This window comes from Rhinoraja longicauda, chromosome 28 (assembly GCF_053455715.1).
Source record: "Rhinoraja longicauda isolate Sanriku21f chromosome 28, sRhiLon1.1, whole genome shotgun sequence".
NCBI classification, from domain to species: domain Eukaryota; kingdom Metazoa; phylum Chordata; class Chondrichthyes; order Rajiformes; family Arhynchobatidae; genus Rhinoraja; species Rhinoraja longicauda.
In genome coordinates, this window is record NC_135980.1 from 30,392,372 (window position 1) to 30,414,142 (window position 21,771).

Genomic DNA, 21,771 nt, shown 5'->3' on the forward strand with positions numbered 1-21,771 from the left:
GAGGGGAGGGGAGGGGAGGGGAGGGGAGGGATGTGAATCGGAGACTGGATGGGCGCAGTGCAAAATCCGTTGTGAAACGTTGTCAGAGTGAGAGCTTGCAGCAATGGCAGTAGCTTTTGCAGTGCGCGTCTTCACCAACTTGTAGCGTCCACAGCATCGATATTATCGTCTGCCCTGTTTATCACAATTTGTAACCCCCCCCCCCCCCGATAGGATTGACACACCACCCCTTGCCTTGAGGTGCTTGTCTCGATCAGAAGATGGAAGCAATCAAGTGTGCTTCTCTCGTTACAGTTCTTGAAACATTTTTGCCTTCATTGGACCTTACAGTAGTTACTTAAGTTTCCAAGCGACCATTTCCTTGCTCCCACCCCCCCCCCCTTCTCTGGAGCATCAGAATCCAAGAGATGTGGACGCTAACTGAGTTGCCCTGCCTCAGACCAGCCTCCGCTCTCGTGAACGTTGCAAGGTTAGCCTGGCAACCAAATAAAGCCTTTGGCAATTAGCGGCGTTGTTGGGCCTGTGTACGTACGTCCTTCACCTACACAAGATAACCTTGGATGTTGGAAACAGTTCACTGGTCTCGCGGGACATTCAGTTTTATGCTTTAGTTTGAGAAAGGGAAGCCATTTTGTATGGGTTTGTTTTTTTTAATAAAAAAAAAGAATAATTGTTTTTGAAGTCCAAAGAGTTAACGACAGGCATGCTGGCAAATCACTGATTTTAAATCTTTGTGTGTAGGGACTGTTCCAGGGGGCCTCAGTCGGACATGATGGCATCAATAGCCAATGCATTTGTATTACATTACATTTTTTTTCCCCCCACACAATTTTTAACATGACATGGCATTGACTTTCTAAATGCCAAACTGGAGAGAGCTTAAGATTGTTAAGTTGTTCCTATGTTGATCTCCCACCTGCTACAACTTTTTGTTTGTCCTGCAGTTAACTTTTTCTATGTATATTTTATGAGTAAGCTTGACTACTGGCAGGGGAGAAAAAAAAAGAAATCTTCCGCCTGCTGCGCCTTCACTCAAACTTGGCTTCAAAGATGGGTTTCTGCTCGATTCGGAGCCCGGTTTTGCTCAGCCTGCAGCGCGCGCTTCACTTCGCCCGTCTGAACGATGCGGGAAAAGCTTCGAAGACCGGGGGGGAGGGGGGAATTGCAAAGAGATGTTCTCAGTTTTGTTGCTGGTCTGAATATGTATGTTGTGATGCGTCAAGAAGTGGGTGGGCATGTTCAAAACTAAATCTGTGGCACAGACCTGCCTCGTACATGGGCCATCGTACGTGGCAGAATATTACCCTGCTTCTCATTCAAGAGCTGGTTCTCCAGTGCTGCTTCCTATTCTCTACACTTTACCTACTCACTCCCATCCCAATAGCATGGGGCTATTCCATTTCACTATGGGGATGCGAGGGCCCTATTTTGGTTCCTCGAATGCTTCCATTCCCCTCGTTCCTATCGTCATCGTGTGATTCTACAGGGTCTTCCCAAGGAGACGCAAGATGTTTTGGGGGTGGCCGGGGGGGCAGGGTGATGGTGAATGAAGACCTGCGTCCCCAGTGAGGCCCACAGACTGACAGTAGAATTGTGCGTTTCCATTCTCCAACGTAGGACTTGGTCTCGTTTTGGACGATGTGTGAAGGGCCTTGGTTCCAGCCCCAAGGGCCTCCAGTGCAATGTGATCTCAGGTGCTTGGAGACTCTACGCCATTAGACCGCCTCACTGTGTGTGTGTGTGTGTGTGTGTGTGTGTCCTTCATTTGGAGCTGGCAGATGTGACCCATCAGCAGATTACAATCAAACTACATAATCTGAAACAATTTCCATGGCACCAATGTGGCTCACGTGTACATACCCAACAGGTGTGAGTCCCCTCACACACTTTCTATCTTTCCTCCTTGTTTTGAACAAGATCCTTCCTCAGAACTTCAACTATGGCTCACCGGTAAAGATGCAAAACATTCAGTCTGACAGGTGACACAATGTTCTTTGCCTCCCGTTCTTGCTCTCAAATCCCCACTGTCTTTCAGCCAAGGCTGCGGCACACCACTGTCCCGGGTCTCCAGGTGGTTTCACGTACAATTGGTGGCGCAAGTGTTGGCGTGTGGAGAGTGAGAGAGAGCCTGGATTTCAGTGTGCTCTTGCAGTGATTGAACTTGGATGGTGCGTGTGATTTCCCCTCCCCCCCCCCCCCGCTGCTCTGAAAAGCTTGCACCGGCTGTGAGACAGTGTTCTGTTGGCTGTCTTTCCCATCATTATTGTATGTAACTCACACACACACAGGCACACACACACACACACACGCACCCCTTCCCTCTCGCTGGACACCCGTGGTGCTGCTCCTGACATGATGAAATCCTTCTGCACCCTGTAATAATGGAGACAGGTGCGTGGGCAGTTGTTGGTTTTGTTTTAGATACTCACTGTTGTCAACGTTTGAAACGTCAGCATCCTACACCGCCATGTTTTGCAGCACCACGGCCAATGGAAGCTTGCTTTTCTAAGGCTTTCTGCCTCGTGGAGTCGATGCCTGCCGGATGGACAATGGGCCAGCGCTCGTTTCAGATGCATCTCTGTACCGGCAACTCTGTACAAAGTCCCCCTCCCCTCACCCCTGCTCCCTCCCTCCCTCTGTCACCTTTCATTTCGCTCTGCATGAACTGTGTGAGCTGCTACCAATCAATAGCTGGCTTTTATCAGATTTTTTTTTAAAAAATTAAAAATGCCACAGAAGCCTTGTAATAAAGGTGTTTGTAAGTGTGAACAATGTAAAACTTTTTTTGTATTACCGGGCCCAGACCAGTGTGATTACCGAGCTGATCGGAGCCATGGTGGGTGGGTTGCCAACTGACGGTCTCCCCGAGTGGGCCGAGAGGAATGGAGCATCTGTGTTGAGTCAGTGTAAGAAAATAACTGCAGATGCTGGTACAAATCGAAGGTATTTATTCACAAAATGCTGGAGTAACTCAGCAGGTCAGGCAGCATCTCAGGAGAGAAGGAATGGGCGACGTTTCGGGTCGAGATGCTGCCTGACCTGCTGAGTTACTCCAGCATTTTGTGAATAAATACCATCGATCTGTGTTGAGTTGAGCGTTTCCCCTCTCCCCTTCTCCCTCTCACCTTCTCCCGTCTAAAGATACAGACTCGTGGGTGGTGTGTGTGTGGGGGAGTTGGTTAAACAGTGAACGTGAGGCACCCCACTCTAAGATGCTGAAGGTGGGCGATTCCTCGGGGCTGTAACCCTGATTCAACCCTGGGCAGCATGAACCTGGCGATTAGAATTTATCCTGGCGCAGTAAGACGCGAGGTGAAGGGGCAAGTGCGCTGAAGCATCGGGGCCTGCCGACATCATTGGAGAGGTGGGAGAGAGGCGGTGTTTCCCTTGCACTTGTTCACACCCTGTCATCTCCGCCCAACACGACCCACGCGGTTTGCAAACTGAAGGGCCCCAGGAATCCAGGGTTGCCAACTTCCTCACTCTCGAATAAGGGACAAGGTGACGTCACCGGCGCCACGTGACCTCACCCAGCCGGCGGCCACGCGCTCCCGCTCCACCAATGGCGGCCGCCATTGGTGGAGCGGGAGCACGTGGCCGCTGGCTGGGTGAGGTCACGTGGGGCGCGGGGTGGTGATGTCACCCGTTGCCCCTTATTTGGGAGTGAGGAAGTTGGCAACCCCCTACTAATATGGGACAAGGGCGGCCCCATACGTACGGGACAAATTAATTTAGCCCAAAATACGGGATGTCCCGGCTAATACGGGACAGTTGGCGACCCGACAGGATTCCTTCCTCACCAGGCTCCATCCCTGCCCGTTGTAACCATTCTCTTACTTTCCCGACAGTTAGACACTAGCTCTTGCGGCCGTATGTGGGTCTGTCAGCTATGGGTTCAGCCTGGCCACACACACACACACACTCGCACCGTTTAAGTCAGATCACTGAGCATCCAAGTCCCTATTCCAGGCTGGACACAAAATGCCAGAGTAACTCAGCGGGCCAGGCAGCATCTCTGGAGAGAAGGTATGGGTGATGCTTCAGTCTGAAGAAGGGTCTCGACCCGAAACGTCACCCGTTCCTTCTCTCCTGAGATGCTGCCTGACCCGCTGAGTTACTCCGGCATTTTGTGTCTACCTTCGATTTAAACCAGCATCTGCAGTTTTCTTCCCCACTCCAGGCGTTTGACCTAAATAAACCTTTGGCTGGCGATTTGGTGAAACATTCTGGGAGTGCCGCCCTGTTCAGGGTATTATCTTTCATCTCAAACATTAAGTCAAGGCCTTCCCTGCACTTGAAAATGAAGGTGAAAGATCCCTTTTGTGCTGAAAAAAAACAAGGGAACAAAACAAAAGCTGGGTATTCCCCCCCCTGATGTCTCCCCCCCCCCCCACTTCACCCCTCCACCGTTATGAACTACATTTCCTACATTACATTAGTGATTGCACTTCAAAATATGCATTTTATTGACCCTTTGACAACTGCCGTGGTGCCATGTGCTATAAAAATGCAAATCTTTTTTCACTGAATCAATACCTTTTCTTACTTTGAAGGAATGGCCTTTGTTGAGATGTAGAGTAGGCAAACGATGGAATAGGTTAGTACTTACAGTGGGCTTTTGGGTGGTAGTTCCAGGGAGCGTGCCAAGATATAGTTGGAATCATTTCCCGGGAAACTGGAACTATTTCTAGACCGCGGCTCTCTTGCGTGTCGGGAGCCTTTCTTTCTCCAGATTAGTTTGCCCACGGGCAAACCTCGGGGCTGGGCCCTAAGGCTCAGTTGTTCCTTGCTTTAGGATAATCTGGTTCCCAGCCAGGTGACCTGCAGCCGCCTGACTGCAGAGGATGGTCAGACATCCCTGGATCACCATCTCCCCCCTCCCCCCCCCAACCCCCTCCTTAAAATGGCTCCTGCTTACTTAACGGTGGTGACACAGTTCGACAAGGGGCGATTGATTGCAAACCGCGGCGATATTCGTATCTCCTGGCTTGCACATATCTCCCGGCTGGGATGATGGGTTGGTGAACAAGAGCAGTACACATCGCTTAATTGTGTATTAAAACATATATATACATATCCCCCACCCCCCACTTGTCATTCCTCAAAAGAGCTGGAAATGTCACCATTTTATACCGACCGCTGTGTATTAACTCCACATCGCCTGGGTATTGTTCTAACTTGGGTGGCTGGTAGCACCCAGTGATATGGGACACAGCGGTGAAGGGGGGGGGGCAGGGGTGGGGGGGGGGGGGGGAGTGTGGAGCCATCCCTCATATTAAATGAAACCATGAGTTGGAAAAGACAAGTGTTGGTGTGATCACCGTCAGTAATTACCTTGATCTGGTCTATTGCTGCTCTCTGAATTTGTACACGTTTTTTTGAGCTCACTATTGTGGATTTAGCAAACTAAAGCTAATGTACCTTCTAGATGCAAATTAAAATATTTTGACAAATACCATTTCCTGTAGTTTACCATTTGTTGTTCAGCGCCGGTTGTTTGGCCGAGTTTCTGTCTCGCTGGCGTGGCAGAATGACGAGTGTCCAGGCCATTCGGCCCGACGACCCGTGTTTCTCTCAGTCCCCCTCTCATTCCTTCATTTCGCCAGCGCTTTCCAATATGGGTCCGCCAACAGATTTTACCCATCCGCCCTTGGTTCCACGGCCTTTCTGGGTTTTCCGCTTTGCCCGACCAACAGAGGTCACGGCCGCAGAGAGGAGTCCCAACCGTGCTGGAACGTTCCGCCTAGGCCGAGGCACCAGCCCGCAAAGTCAGCCGTGGGAACGGATCTGATCCAGAGCCCCGGCCGCAGTTGGCAGATTACCCCCCCCCCCCACCGATCGGCTGCGGAAATGCAGGAGAAATGTTCCCAATGTTGGGGGAGTCCAGAACCAGGGGCCACACAGTCTAAGATTAAAGGGGAGGCCATTTAAAACTGAGGTGAGAAGAAACATTTTCACCCAGAGAGTTGTGAATTTGTGGAATTCTCTGCCACAGAGGGCAGTGGAGGCCAAATCACTGGATGAATTTAAAAGGGAGTTAGATAGAGCAGTGGGGGTTAGTGGAATCAAGGGGTACGGGGAGAAGGCAGGCACGGGGTACTGATTGTGGATGATCAGCCATGATCACATTGAATGGCGGTGCTGGCTCGAAGGGCCAAATGGCCTCCTCCTGCACCTATTTCTATGTTTCTGTTTCTATAAGTACAGACTGCGCTGTGGTAATTTTGTCCCGATTCAAGGAGGTGTCGGACTGCCAGGTACTGGACAATCGGTGGTGGACTTTAACTCTCCCTCTGCTTATCTAACCTCCCACAAAAAACTAATCCACCGTTGTCACCTCACCTGTTATGTGATGGCAGATTAACTTGCTACATTCTAATGCACTTGGCATTGTCCCTCTGTGAACTGTGTATGTTCTCTCTTTGTGGATGTCAGCGGTCCCACCTCCACCTCTGAGTCAGATGGTTGAGGCTTCACATTCCACTCAAGTACTTGGGGGCAGCACGGTGGCACAGCGGTAGAGTTGCTGCCTCACGGCGCCAGAGACCCGGGTTCCATCCTGACTATGGGTGCTGTCTGTACGGAGTTCGTACCTTCTCTCTGTCAACGCGTGGGTTTTCTCCGGGTGCTCTGGTTTCCTCCCGCACTCCACAGGACGTACAGGTTTGTAGGTTAGAAACAGAAAATAGGTGCAGGAGTAGGCCATTCGGCCCTTCGAGCCTGCAACCGCCATTCAATATGATCATGGCTGATCATCCAACTCAGTATCCCGTACCTGCCTTCTCTCCATACCCCCTGATCCCTTTAGCCACGAGGGCCACATCTAACTCCCTCTTAAATATAGCCAATGATCTGGCCTCAACTACCTTCTGTGGCAGAGAATTCCACAGATTCACCACTCTGTGTGAAAAAAAACTCTCATCTCGTTCCTAAAAGACTTCCCCTTATCATTAAACTGTGACCCCTTGTTCTGGACTTCCCCAACATCGGGAACAATCTTCCTGCATCTAGCCTGTCCAACCCCTTAAGAATTTTGTAAGTTTCTATAAGATCCCCCCTCAATCTTCTAAATTCCAGTGAGTACAAGCCGAGTCTATCCAGTCTTTCTTCATATGAAAGTCCTGCCATCCCAGGAATCAATCTGGTGAACCTTCTCTGTACTCCCTCTATGGCAATTGGCTTCTGTAAAAGAACCTGTAAACTGCCGCTGGTGTGTGGGACAGTGCTTGTGTACAGGGTGCTCACTGGTCACAGGCTGATGTCTAGTTTAGAGTCACAGTGCGGAAACAGGCCCTTCAGCCCACCAAGTCCCTGCCGGCCAGTGATCCCCGTACATTAACACAAGCCTGCACACACTAAGGACAATCTACACTTATACCAAGTAAACAAACCCAAGATAATTAACCTACAAACCTGTACGTCTTCGGAGTGTGGGAGGAAACCGAAGATCTCGGAGAAAACTCACACAGTCACGGGGAGAACGTACAAACTCCGTACAGACGGCGCCCATAGTCGGGATGGTACCCGGGTCTCCGGCGCTGCATTCACTGTAAGGCAGCAACTCTACCGCTGCGCCGCCGTGACCGCCCTCATGTGGCTGTTGTGCCAGATGTGCCCGTGACCGCCCTCATGTGGCTGTTGTGCCAGATGTGCCCGTGACCGCCCTCATGTGGCTGTTGTGCCAGATGTGCCCGTTTCCACGCTGTATTTCTAAAGTTTAAAGTAGTCTAAACTTGCGGGGACTCAACATAACTCACCTTGCCCTTTTAACCTCTACCCATCTCGCCATCCAACTTGCACTTAATATTAGAAAGACACAAAATGCTGGAACTCAGCGGGACAGGCAGCATCTCAGCTCAGATGGAATGGGTGACATTTTGGGTCGAGACCCTTCTTCCCGAAACGCCATCCAGAGATCCTGCCTGTGCCGATGAGTTCCTCCAGCATTTTGTGTCTATCTTTGGTTTAAACCAGCACCTGCAGTTCCTTCCTACACATTGCACTTAATATTCCCTACCAGATAGAGAATACACTGAGGATCCAGTTTGGATGTTGGTTTATGATCTGACGTTTAAAGTCCCAGCACTTCTTCCCCAGATACAGCACGGAAACAGGCCCTTCGGCCCACACTAGCACTATCCTACACACTAGGGACACGATTTTTACCACAGCCAATTAACCTGTATACCTGCACGTCTTTGGAGTGTGGGAGGAAACCGGAGCACCCGGAGAAAACCCACGCAGGTCACGGGGGAGAACGCACAATCTCTGTACAGACAGCATACGTAGTCAGGATGGAACCCGGGTCTCTGGCGCTGTGAGGCAGCAGCTCTACCCGCCGCGCCACCTATTTACATATCGCAGCAGGTTCTATTTACCCATCGCCCCATGTTCACTGTCCTATGCTGGCTCTTGATCAAACACTGCCAGGTGTAAACAAATTCTATCTATTTCTGTGTTGATTCCATAAGTCTCCATGGTCTTAGCCCACCTTACTTTTGTTAGTCTGAAGGGTCTCAACTGAGGTGTCAGGGGTTATGAGGAGAAGGCAGGAGAATGGGCTTGGCAGAGAAAGATAGATCAGCCATGATTGAATGGCAGAGTAGACATGATGGGGTTAAATGGACTCATTCTCCTCTAGAACTTATGAAACATCACTTATCCATGTTCTCCAGGGATGCTGCCTGACCCACTGAGCTAATCCTGCACCTTGTGTCCTCTCTCCCATGCCCATAAACCCTGAGACTTCTGTTCTCCTTCAACTCTTGCCTCTTCTGCAGCCTTGACACGTCGCTCCACTGGTGGCAGGTTTGACATGGCCTCTGGACCTCTATCCCCTTCCCCTCCGAGTTTAGTTTCGAGAAATAGCGTGGAAACAGGTTCTTCGGCCCGCTGAGTTTGCACTGACCAGCGATCCCCACACACTGCACACACACACACACACACACACTGCACACACACACACACACACACACACACACACAAGGGACAATTTATAATTCGCAGAAGGCAATTAACCTACAAACCTTACTAGGGGGAAAAAAACTGCAGATGCTGGTTTTAATCGAAGGTAGACACAAAATGCTGGAGTAACTCAGCGGGTCAGGCAGCATCTCTGGAGAGAAGGAATGGGCGACGTTTCGGGTCGAGACCCTTCTTCAGACTGATGTCGGGGGACGGAGATAGATTGTTGTCGGAGGGCAGGAGGAATCACAGAGGGGGCCCAGCGAGAGAGGATGTTGCTGAACTCGCGTCGGAGAGAGGAGGAGGACTTGTTCAAAGTAGACATACCTTGAGAAGTCGCAGTGCAGCGGCCAAATGTGTGGGAACAGAGATGCTGCCTGACCCGCTGAGTTACTCCAGCACTTCGTGTCAACCTACAAACCTGCACGTCCTTGGAGTGCGGGAGGAGACTGAAGATCTCGGAAAACGCACAGACTCCGCGGAGACAAGCACCCGTGGTCAGGATGGAACCCGGCTGGGTCTCTGCTGCTGCTGCGCTGCCACACCGTCCTGTGTCTTCCTACAACCTCTAGGATCTTGGTCATCTGTAAACCATGGCCGTGGCTAATCGCAGTGTGTGGACAGTGCCCACACTGGTCAAGGTGCGACACAACCCAAGCTGTTTCTGTGCAGTTTTATTGTTCCTTATGCAGCATTACAAAAATATGACAAAATAAATAAACCCTTTTGCATGAAATAGAAACTTAATTAAAAACCTCTGTACATCAGTAAAATGGAAGAGGATGCAGTGATGATCAGACTTGTTTCGCTGGTACTTTGTTACGTTGTAAATATGCCTTGAGGTTACGTATTTACATTGCATCCTTGTCTTCACAATGGCCCTTCTCCTTTAATCATCCTGAGCAATTTTCTTTAGCACAATCCCAACTAACCGTAGAATAAATCGTAATTCCACATTATGTTACATCAATCTGCTCTTAAACACAGTCGGTCCACAATGGTCACTATTTTTTGCATAGGCTGTTCGAGTCGACAGAAGGGCAGCACGGTGGCGCAGCGGTAGAGTTGCTGCCTCACAGCGCCGGAGACCCGGGTTCCATCCCGACTACGGGCGCCGTCTGTACGGAGTTTGTACGTTCTCCCCGTGACTTGCGTGGGTTTTCTCCGAGATCTTCGTTTTCCTCCCACGCTCCAAAGACGGACAGGTTTGTAGGGTTAATTGGCTTGGTATAAATGTAAGATGTCCCTAGTGGGTGTGTGTAGGATAGTGTTAGTGTTCGGGGATCGCTGGTCGGTGCGGACTCAGTGGGTCGAGTTCAGATACAGAGTGGAAACAGGCCCATCGAGTCCGCGCCGACCAGAGATCCCCACACACTAACATCACCCTACACACACTGTGAACAATTTACAATTATACCAAGCCAATTAACATACAAATCTGTATGTCTTTGGAGTGTGGGAGGAAACCGGAGCACCCGGAGAAAACCCACGCAGGTCACGGGGAGAACGTACAAACTGCGTACAGACAGCACCCGTAGTTGGGATGGAACCCGGGTCTCTGGCGCTGTGAGGCAGTTGTACTCTCGTGCCTAATTTGTATATGTATCCATGCAACCACTCCATACATTACTTGAGGTGTGATTCCCTCTGAGAGCAGATGTATTACTGAGGACAGGTACTCTTAGAGGCTGTGCTGGAAGTAGCGCAGTTTTAAATGAACAATGACATACTATGATGTTTGTGCTGATCATCCAAATAAAATGAGAAGCCTTAGTTTAGTGTTTAGTTTAGAGATACAGCGCGGAAACAGGCCATTCGGCCCACCGAGTCTGTGCCGATCAGCGATCCACGCACACTAACACTATCCTACACCCACTAGGGACAATTTTTACATTTATACCCAGCCAATTAACCGACATACCTGTACGTCTTTGGAGTGTGGGAGGAAAACGAAGATCTCGGAGAAAAAACCCACGCAGGTCACGGGGAGAACGTACAAACTCCGCCCGTACAGACGGCGCCCGTAGTCGGGATCAAACCTGGGTCTCTGGCGCTGTGAGGCAGCAACTCTACCGCTGCGCCACCGTGACCACTTAGGCAAGTGTGCCATCTCGGGGGGTTGTAAAGATCCTGCAGCAGCTACTTTGGGGGGGAACTGTACCCAACATCTATCCCTCTACTGAGACTGAAGAATCAGGTTCTAGTCATTGAAGATGGACACAAAGGGCAGAAGTATCTCAGCGGGACAGGCAGCATCTCTACAGAGAAGGAGTGAATGGGTGACGTTTCAGGCCGACACCCTTCTTCAGACTGAGACCGAGAGTTGGGAGAGGGAGACACAGAGACAAGGAAGTGTCAGGTGTGAAAACGGGACATCAAAGGGGGATGTAGTTCAAGGAACATGTAGAATAGATCATTGTTAGCTAGGAGAAGGTGAAGTCATTATCTTCTGGTGTAGTTGTGCGATCTTACTTTGTCCGAGTTGACCATATTACAACAATACACTTCAAATTGGGACATTCTGAGGTGCTGTAGAAATGAAAGATTTTTTAAAATTGCAGATTTTATTTTAAGAAACTATTCTTCCCCAAATGACCCTTTAGCTGAATACTAACTAACCGCAGGACAGATGACAATTCTACATTGTACGTGAGCGTTTGCAGAGGTTGAACTTGCTCGATCCTTTTCAAATAAAGTTTGTGTTTTAATTATGTGCTCCCTTATTAAAAGCGGACGATCATTCAAAAGGGTCAGAGTTAATAATGGAAACTTGCACACTTGCTTAGTATGGGTGTCAGGGGAGAAGGCAGGAGAATGGGGGAATGAGGGAGAAAGATAGATCAGCCATGATTGAATGGCGGAGTAGACTGGATGCCCCAAATGGCCTAATTCTGCTCCTAGAACTTATGAACACAATGAATGAAGTCATAATATTCTCAGTCTCCACTTTCCCCGGGAAGTCACAGAATATCCCCACTGATTCAGCATTGTTGGCTGATGGTGCCATCTTGTCCACTTCTGCACACCTCGGGACAATTTACACATACACCGAGCCAACTAACCTACAAACCTGCACGTCTTTGGAGTGTGGGAGGAAACCGGAGCACCCAGAGAAAACCCACGCCGGTCACGGGGAGAACGTACAAACTCCGTACAGACAGCGCCCGTAGTCGGGATGGAACCCGGGTCTCCGGCGCTGTGAAGCAACAGCTCTACCCGCTGCACCACCGCGCCTCGACCGTACTGGCCCTTGCACTAACCGGTATTCCCTTTACCCCGTATCTCTACACTGTGGACTGCTCGATTATACAGTATTGCCTTTTCATTAATCACGTATCGCCTCTTTGCGGATGGATACCATACAACAAAAAACGTTTTTCACTGTACCTCGGTACACATGACGATAATATACTAAACTAGCCTGGAGGTAGACGCAAAATGCTGGAGTAACTCAGCGGGGCAGGCAGCATCTCTGGAGAGATCCATCTCACTCAGCCTCCATACCAACAACACGTCCAACTCTTGCCTTGACAATCTCAGTATTCCTTTTCTGTTGAACAACTATGAACTGTGACCAACCCTCAGAACATGCAGCATATGCAGCAAAGTTGTAAGTTCATTAGTGATAGGAGCAGAATTAGGCCATTCGGCCCATCCAGTCTACTCCGCCATTCAATTGTGCCTGATCTATCTTCCCCTCTCAACCCCATTCTCCTGCCTTCTCCCCTGACACCCGCACTGATCAAGAATATAATCAAACTCCGCCGTGAAAAATATCCATTGGCTTGTCCTCCACTGCCTTCAGAGGCAATGAATTCCACAGGTTCACCACCATCACCCCTGACAGGCCCTACACGAGATCCTCTAAGTACAATGGAGTTTTCTTAGTTGTATTCTTTGATCACTAACGATAAATTGCTGATGAAAGTACTTGTGATGGATGCAGGCGAGGTAAACCATCAGGGGCAAGGAGAGGGGGCGTGAACGAGATCAGGAACCCGTGTAGGAAAATAACTGCAGATGCTGGAACAAATCGAAGGTATCACGAAATGCTGGAGTAACTCAGCGGGTCAGGCAGCATCTCTGGAGAGAAGGGATGGGCGACGTTTCGGGTCGAGACCCTTCTTCAGACTGATGTCAGGGGACTTGTCACCGATCCCTTCTCTCCAGAGATGCTGCCTGACCCGCTGAGTTACTCCAGCGTTTCATGATACCTTCTGCGACCCATGAACATGCAATGGGAGCCGGCAGGCAAGCCAAGGCTCTTGTATCCGCCTCTGAGTCTGGTGGACCACGGCCCACCCTGGTCGCGGACCTCCCGAGACGGCCCTTCATCCACGCCCTTCAGCAGCCGCGCACGAGGGAATTTGTGGCGCAGGAGGCCATTCATCGGCCCTTCGAGCTAGCCCTACCGTTGAAGGTTGTGGCCCATCCTGTTAGTCCATTCCACGGTCTTGTTCCCCAAAGGCCAACCCGTTTGCTCCCACTGTGGACAACACTCATAGAGTCACACGATGTGGAAACAGGCCCTTCAGCCCAACTTGCCCACACTGACCAACATGCCCCATCTACACTAGTCCCACCTGCCCACACCGACCAACATGCCCCATCTACACTAGTCCCACCTGCCCACACCGACCAACATGCCCCATCTACACTAGTCCCACCTGCCCACACCGACCAACATGCCCCATCTACACTAGTCCCACCTGCCCACACCGACCAACATGCCCCATCTACACTAGTCCCACCTGCCCACACCGACCAACATGCCCCATCTACACTAGTCCAACCTGCCCACACCGACCGACATGCCCCATCTACACTAGTCCCACCTGCCCACACCGACCGACATGCCCCATCTACACTAGTCCCACCTGCCTGCGTTTGACCCTTATCCCTCTAAACTTAGAGTCAAAGAGTGATACAGTGTGGAAACAGGCCCTTCAGCCCAACCTGCCCACACCGACCAACATGCCCCATCTACACTAGTCCCACCTGCCTGCGTTTGGCCCAGATCCCTCTAAACCTGCCCTATCTATGTACCTGTCCAAATGTCTTTCCAACTCAACAGTAACCCCATCTGGAACAGAGAATTCTAAGGATTCCCAATCACCTGAGATGGGAATGTTCCTCAGCTCAGTCCTACATGGCTGATCCCTCATCCAGAGATCACGTTCCTTGGTCTAGACTCTCATTAGATCATCCGTAATAGGAACAGAATTAGCCGTTCGGCCCATCGACTTTGCTCCACCATTCAATCATGGCCGATCTATCTCTCCCCCTCAACCCCATTCTCCTGCCTTCGCCCCGTAGCCCGACACCTGCACTCAACAACGACCTGCTGACCTCTGCTTCATTAACCTGCAAACCCGCACATCGTTGGGATGTGGGAGGAAACCAGAGCTCCCGGAGAAAACCCACGCGGTCACAGGGAGAACGTACAAACTCCGCACAGACAGCACCCGTAGTCAGGGTCACACCTGAGTCTCTGGCGCCGTGAGGCAGCAACTCTACCGCTGTGCTACTACAGTGCCGCACATAGCTAGGCTTTTCACAATCACGGGAACCCAATTTCTAACTATTGACCACACAATCTCTCCACCCCATCCCCTTCTCCCTCCCTCTCTCTCCTTCCCCCCCCTCTCTCTCACTCTCCCTCTCTCTCCTTCCCCCCCCCCCTCTCTCACTCTCCCTCTCTCTCCTTCCCCCCCCTCTCTCTCACTCTCCCTCTCTATCATATCATATCATATCATATATATACAGCCGGAAACAGGCCTTTTCGGCCCTCCAAGTCCGTGCCGCCCAGCGATCCCCGTACATTAACACTATCCTACACCCACTAGGGACAATTTTTACATTTACCCAGCCAATTAACCTACATACCTGCACGTCTTTGGAGAGTGGGAGGAAACCGAAGATCTCGGAGAAAACCCACGCAGGTCACGGGGAGAACGTACAAAAACTCCTTACAGTGCAGCGCCCTCTGTCCTCTCTCTCTCCTCCCTCCTCTCTTTCTCTCTCCCTCCCTCTCCCTCCCTCTCTCTCCTTCTCCCCCCCCCCTCTCTCTCCCCCCTCTCTTTCTCTCCCTTCCCCTGTGAATTGCCCACAATGGTTCAAATTCTTTACCAGCGGTACTAGGACTGAAGTTTAGCCAGACTTTGCAAAGCAAGGTGTTGCTGGTGACTGGTTCATTGTGTAAAGCCCATCCATCGGCCTCCCCTCCCATGGCCTTCCCATCCATCTCCTTCCCATCCATCTCCTTCCCATCCATCTCCTCCCCCCCCCCATGGCCTCCCCCCCCATGGCCTCCCCCCCCATGGCCTCCCCATCCATCTCCTCCCCATCCATCTCCTTCCCATCCATCTCCTTCCCATCCATCTCCTCCCCCCCCCATGGCCTCCCCCCCCATGGCCTTCCCATCCATGGCCTCCCCCCCCATGGCCTTCCCATCCATCTCCTTCCCATCCATGGCCTTCCCATCCATCTCCTTCCCATCCATGGCCTTCCCATCCATCTCCTTCCCATCCATCTCCTTCCCATCCATCTCCTCCCCCCCCCATGGCCTCCCCCCCCCTTGGCCTTCCCATCCATCTCCTTCCCATCCATCTCCTCCCCCCCCCCATGGCCTCCCCCCCCATGGCCTCCCCCCCCATGGCCTTCCCATCCATGGCCTCCCCCCCCATGGCCTCCCCCCCCATGGCCTTCCCATCCATCTCCTTCCCATCCATCTCCTCCCCCCCCATGGCCTCCCCCCCCATGGCCTCCCCCCCCATGGCCTTCCCATCCATCTCTTTCCCAGGGCCGTCGAGCCACAAAGTTGACTTTAAAAGTTCTCCCCACAACTTTTTTAAAAAGCAAGAGATTGCAGCGTCTGGTAAAACCGAGTGCCCCCCTCACCCACCCCCCCCCTCACCCCCACCCCCCCTCACCCCCCCTCATCCCTACCCCCCCCTCTCCCTCTGTGACCGTGTTGTATAAAAACCTGAAGAGAAGATGAGAATTCTGTTTAACAAACACAGATTTCTATCCCTGAATATTTTTTGTACAAAGTGATAACGAGGGAAGTAGTGGGATCAATGCAGAGATTTACCCCCCGGGGCGCAGGACCCAAAGCATTAGGGGGGAGAGAAGGGAGGGGGGGGGAGAAGGAGAGAGGGGGAGGGGACAAGGAGAGAGGGGGGGAGAAGAAGAGAGGGGAGGAGAGAGGGGAGCTGGGGAGGGGGTCTCAGCATTTGGGGCTGCCGGGGTGAGGGTGAGGGGGAGGAGGGGGAGGGTAGGGGTCTCAGCGTTTGGGGCTGGCGGGGGGAGGGGGGAGGGGGAGGGGGGGGGAGGAGGAGAGGGGGGGGTTGCTGCTGTCTTCGGGCATGCCGTTGAGGTGTGAGCGGGCGAGGGGAGGTTTATCGCTGCCGTCCCCGGGCTCGGACTTGGTGAAGTTGAAGAGTTTGCCGGGGGTGAAGGGTTTGGTGGGGGAGAGGGCCTTGTCCCCTAGGGCCTTGTCCCCCGGGGCAGGGGGGGACTTGAGGAACCTGAAGGTGAGGAAGGCGGGGAGCTTGCTGTCGCTGGTGGAGGCGAGTGAGTGCGGGGCCTTGGGTGGGGCGCTGCCGCTGGTGCCCGCCAACATCTTGCCCGCCTGCAGCGGCACGTTGTGCTTCAGCTTCAGCACGTTGTTGGCCGCTAGCAGCAGGCTCGGCCGCTTGGCTTTGTCACCGGCCCCCCCTGTCTTCACCCGGCCCCCACCCCGGACACCCGGAGCGTCCAGCGGGCCGGAGCTGGAGCTGGAGCCGCTGCCCGGAGCGGAGCCACCACCCGCCTCTCCCCTCGTCCCGGCCCCCCTCACGATCCCTGCGGCTCCCAGAACTCTCCCGTGGATCCTGACGCTGCTTCTCCTCCTCCCGACGGCGACGCTGCTGCTGCTGGTAGCGCTGCTGGGCCTGGCGCTCATGCCTCTGTAACACACAACACAGTGCTGGGCCTGGTGCACACGCACACACACACGCACACGCACACACACGCACACGCACACACACACACACAGTGCTGGGCCTGGCGCTCATGCCTCTGTATCACACAACACAGTGCTGGGCCTGGTGCACACGCACACGCACACGCACACGCACACACACACACACAGTGCTGGGCCTGGCGCTCATGCCTCTGTATCACACAACACAGTGCTGGGCCTGGTGCACACGCACACGCACACGCACACGCACACACACACACACAGTGCTGGGCCTGGCGCACATGCCTCTGTAACTCACAACGTACACACACACAGTGCTGGGCCTGGCGCACATGCATGCACACACACAGTGCTGGAGTAACTCAGTCCCAACACACACGTGCACGCACGCACGTTCACACAAACACACGCAGTGCTGGGCCTGGCGCTCATGTCTCTGTACAACACACACAGTGCTGGAGTAACGCAGTCCCCACATTACACTACACACACACACACACACACACACACACACACACACACACGCACGCACACACACACACACACACACACACACACACACACACACACACACACACACACACACACAGTGCTGGAATAACCTTGTGTAAAACTGTATCCCTCACTGTAACACTGACACACCCCACACTGACACACCCCACACTGACACACCCCACACTGACACACCCCACACTGACACACCCCACACTGACACACCCCACACTGACACACCCCACACTGACACACCCCACACTGACACACCCCACACTGACACACCCCACACTGACACACCCCACACTGACACACCCCACGCTGACACACCCCACGCTGACACACCCCACGCTGACACACCCCACGCTGACACACCCCACGCTGACACACCCCACGCTGACACACCCCACGCTGACACACCCCACGCTGACACACCCCACGCTGACACACCCCACGCTGACACACCCCACGCTGACACACCCCACGCTGACACACCCCACGCTGACACACCCCACTCTGACACACCCCACACTGACACACCCCACACCATTGCTGTAACACGGATCCAACACTGACCTTGAAAGCCTCCCGTCGCTGATACTCCAGCTTTGCCATTTCCTCGGCCACCCAGGCTGGAACATCAGGGATGGCCACCTGCAGCACGTACTTCAGCAGCAAGGCAAAGTGCTGCCCACCCGACCAGAAACACAGCGTCACAGTTCACAGCGGCTGCCCCCTGCCCCATGCACCTGCCCCCTGCACCCTCCACCCTGCGTCATGCTCCCTGCCCCATGCCCCCTCCACCTTACCCCCTGCCCCCTGCCCTCTGCACCCTGCCCCATGACCCCTGCACCATGCCCCCTCCACCCTGCCTCATGCACCCTGCCCCCTCCACCCTGTCCCCTGGCCCATGCCACATGCTCCCTGCAACCTTCCCCCTGCACCCTGCCTTATAACACTGATTCCCCTGCACCCTGCCCCATGACCCCTGCACCATGCCCCCTCCACCCTGCCCTGTAGCACTGATACCCCTGCCCCCTGCACCCTGCCTTATAACACTGATTCCCCTCCCTCCACCCTGCCCCCTGCACCCTGCCCCCTGCACCATGCCCCCTCCACCCTGCCCTGCCCTGTAGCACTGATACCCCTGCCCCCTGCACCCTGCCTTATAACACTGATACCCCTGCCCCCTCACCTAAACACCCCACGCCCCTCACCGAACACTGACACACCCCACACTGTAACACAGAATTAGGCCATTCGTCCCATCAAGTCTACTCCGCCATTCAATCATGGCTGATCTATCTCTTCCTCCTAACCCCATTGTCCTGCCTTCCCCCCGTAACCCCTGACACCCGCACTAATCAAGACACTATCCATCAATCTCCGCCTGTGAAAACACCCACTGACTTGGCCCCCACGGCCAACCAATCTGCTCCTTCCTACACTTCCCTCATTGCCCCCATTTCATGACCCTGTGACCTGCCCGGCCCGCCCTCTGACCTGTGACCTGCCCAGCCTGACCTGTGACCTGCCCAGCCCGCCCCCCTGACCTGTGACCTGCCTGCCCCCTGACCTGTGACCTGCCCGGCCTGCCCTGTGACCTGCCCGCCCCGCCCCCTGACCAGTGACCTGCCAGGCCCGCCCCCTGACCCGTGACCTGCCCCCTTACCTGCCATGCCCGCCCCCTGACCTGTGACCTGCCTGGCCCGCCCCCTGCCCGGCCCGTGACCTGTGACCTGCCCGGCCCGCCCCCTGACCCGTGACCTGCTGCCCTACCTCCAGGATGACCACGAGGACGATGGCCATCTCCGAGCTGAGCGAGGGGAAGAGGCGTTGCAGCTGACCGCACTGACCGATGAGGTAGCAGTTGACGATGATGGCCAGAACTCCCATGGCCTCCATCACGTTCTGGGGAGTAACAGTCAACAATGGTCACCTCACTGGCGATAAACGGCCTCCATGTCTCCCAATCATCTCACTGGAGAACGGGCCGCTGGGCACGAGACCGGCCACCGCCAGACCAGGGGCAGCAACACTCAGTCACCGGTCATCATGCTTTTAGTTCAGTTTATTTCACAAAATGCTGGAGTAACTCAGCAGGTCAGGCAGCATCTCAGGAGAGAAGGAATGGGTGACGTTTCGGGTCGAGACCCTTCTTCAGACTGATGTCAGGGGGGGGACGACAAAGGAAGGATATAGGTGGAGACAGGAAGATAGAGGGAGATCTGGGAAGGAGGAGGGGAAGAGAGGGACGGAGGAAATATCTAAAGTTGGAGAGGTTAATGTTCATACCACTGGGCTGCAAGCTGCCCAGGCGAAATATGAGGTGCTGTTCCTCCAATTTCCGGTGGGCCTCACTATGGCACTGGAGGAGGCCCATGACAGAAAGGTCAGACTGGGAGTGGGAGGGGGAGTTGAAGTGCTGGGCCACCGGGAGATCAGTTTTGTTAATGCGGACCGAGCGCAGGTGTTGAGCGAAGCGATCGCCGAGCCTGTGCTTGGTTTCGCCGATGTAAATAAGTTTAGTTTAGTTTAGGTTAGTTTAGAGATACAGCACGGAAACAGGCCCTTCGGCCCACCGGGTCCGCGCCGACCAGCGATCCCCGCACATTAACACTGTCCTACACACACGAGGGACAATTTACACTAATACCAAGTCAATCAACCTACAAACCTGTACGTCTTTGGAGATGTGAATGTTTCTTTTGAAGATAGATACAAAATGCAGGAGTAACTCAGCAGGTCAGGCAGCATCTCTGGAGAGAAGGAATGGGTGACGTCTCTTGTTGAGACCCTTCTTCAGACTGATGTCTATTTCTTTTGTTGTTTATTGTGGGTTTTACAGAGCACTATGTTTACATATTGTGTTGTGCTGCTGCAGGTAAGATTTTCATTGTTCCGTTTCGGGACATCTGACAATAAGACCTCTAAACTCAGTCTGGGAACAGCTCCATCCAAGACCCGCAAGAAATTGTAGGGAGTTGTGGACGCAGCCCAGACCATCACGCAAACCAACCTCCCTTCCACTGACTCCATCTACACCTCACGCTGCCTTGGCAAGGCCAGCAGCATAATCAAGGACCAGTCTCACCCCGGCCACTCCCTCTTCTCCCCTCTCCCATCAGGCAAGAGGTACAGAAGTGTGGAAACGCACAGCTCCAGATTCAGGGGCAGTTTCTTCCCGGCTGTTATCAGGCAACTGAACCGTCCTCTCACCAACTAGAGAGCGGTCCTGACCTCCCATCTAACTCATTGGAGACCCTCGGACTATCTTTGATTGGACTTTACTGGACTTTACTGCATCATGGTGCACGTGACAATAATAAACTCAACTAAAACTAAAGTAAACTTCCATGCATATTATGAGGAACAGCTAACATCATATGCAGTGATACAAATAGCAGATGGTGTAACCATGTGTTTTAGTTTAGTTTAGAGATACAGAGTGGAAACAAGCCCCTTCGAGTCGGCACCCGATCCCCCCACACTAACACAACCCTACACACACACGGGAGAATTTACCATTACTGTCCACCAAGCCAATTAACCTGTACGTCTTTGGAGTTTGGGAGGAAACCGGAGCGCCCGGAGAAAACCCACGCAGGTCAGGGGAGAACGTACAAACTCCGTACAGACAGCGCCCGTAGTCAGGATGGAACCCGTGTCTCCGGCGCTGTGAGGCAGCAACTCTACCGCTGCATAAGAGGTAGCTTTGCCAACTGGGCGCATGCAGATGTGTGGGATGGAACTGCAGGTGCTGGTTTTAAACTGAGACCTAAACGTAGACTGGGCGATGGTTTCGCCGAACACCTTCGCTCAGTCCGCCTGGACCGACCTGATCTCCCGGTTACCAAACACTTTAACCCCCCCCCCCCCCCCTCCACTCCCACTGTCCTGGGCCTCCTCCATTGTCAGACTGAGGCTACATGGAAATTGGACAAACAACATCTCATATTTCTCTTGGGCAGCTTACAGTCCAGTGGTATGAATTTTGATTCCAAGTATCTTCAAGTAACCCCTGCATCCCCTCTTTCTCCGTCCCTCCCCCACCCAAGTCGTACCAGCGACAACGTTGTCTTGTTGAGTCTCATTGTCTGTAACTCGTTTTCACCTAGCCCACAGCCAACAATGGCCTGTTCCCTTTATCATCGTCACTTTTTTGCAAATCTTTCATTCATTTGTTCTATATCTCTCTACATCACTGTCTATATCTCTCTACATCACCGTCTATATCTCTCTACATCACCGTCTATATCTCTCTACATCACTGTCTATATCTCTCTACATCACCGTTTATATCTCTCGTTACCCTTTCCCCCGACTCTCAGTCTGAAGAATAAGAAAAT

General features: G+C 53.0%; 1 long non-coding RNA gene across 1 annotated transcript; it reads left to right on the top strand.

Annotated features, from left to right (window-relative positions):
• The first annotated feature begins 14 nt into the window (after positions 1 to 14).
• Positions 15 to 5,458, top strand: LOC144607047 (uncharacterized). Its single transcript, XR_013549049.1, has 2 exons — positions 15 to 3,506; positions 3,614 to 5,458. It is a non-coding gene; the product is annotated as an uncharacterized LOC144607047 (long non-coding RNA).
• The last annotated feature ends 16,313 nt before the right edge of the window (positions 5,459 to 21,771 follow it).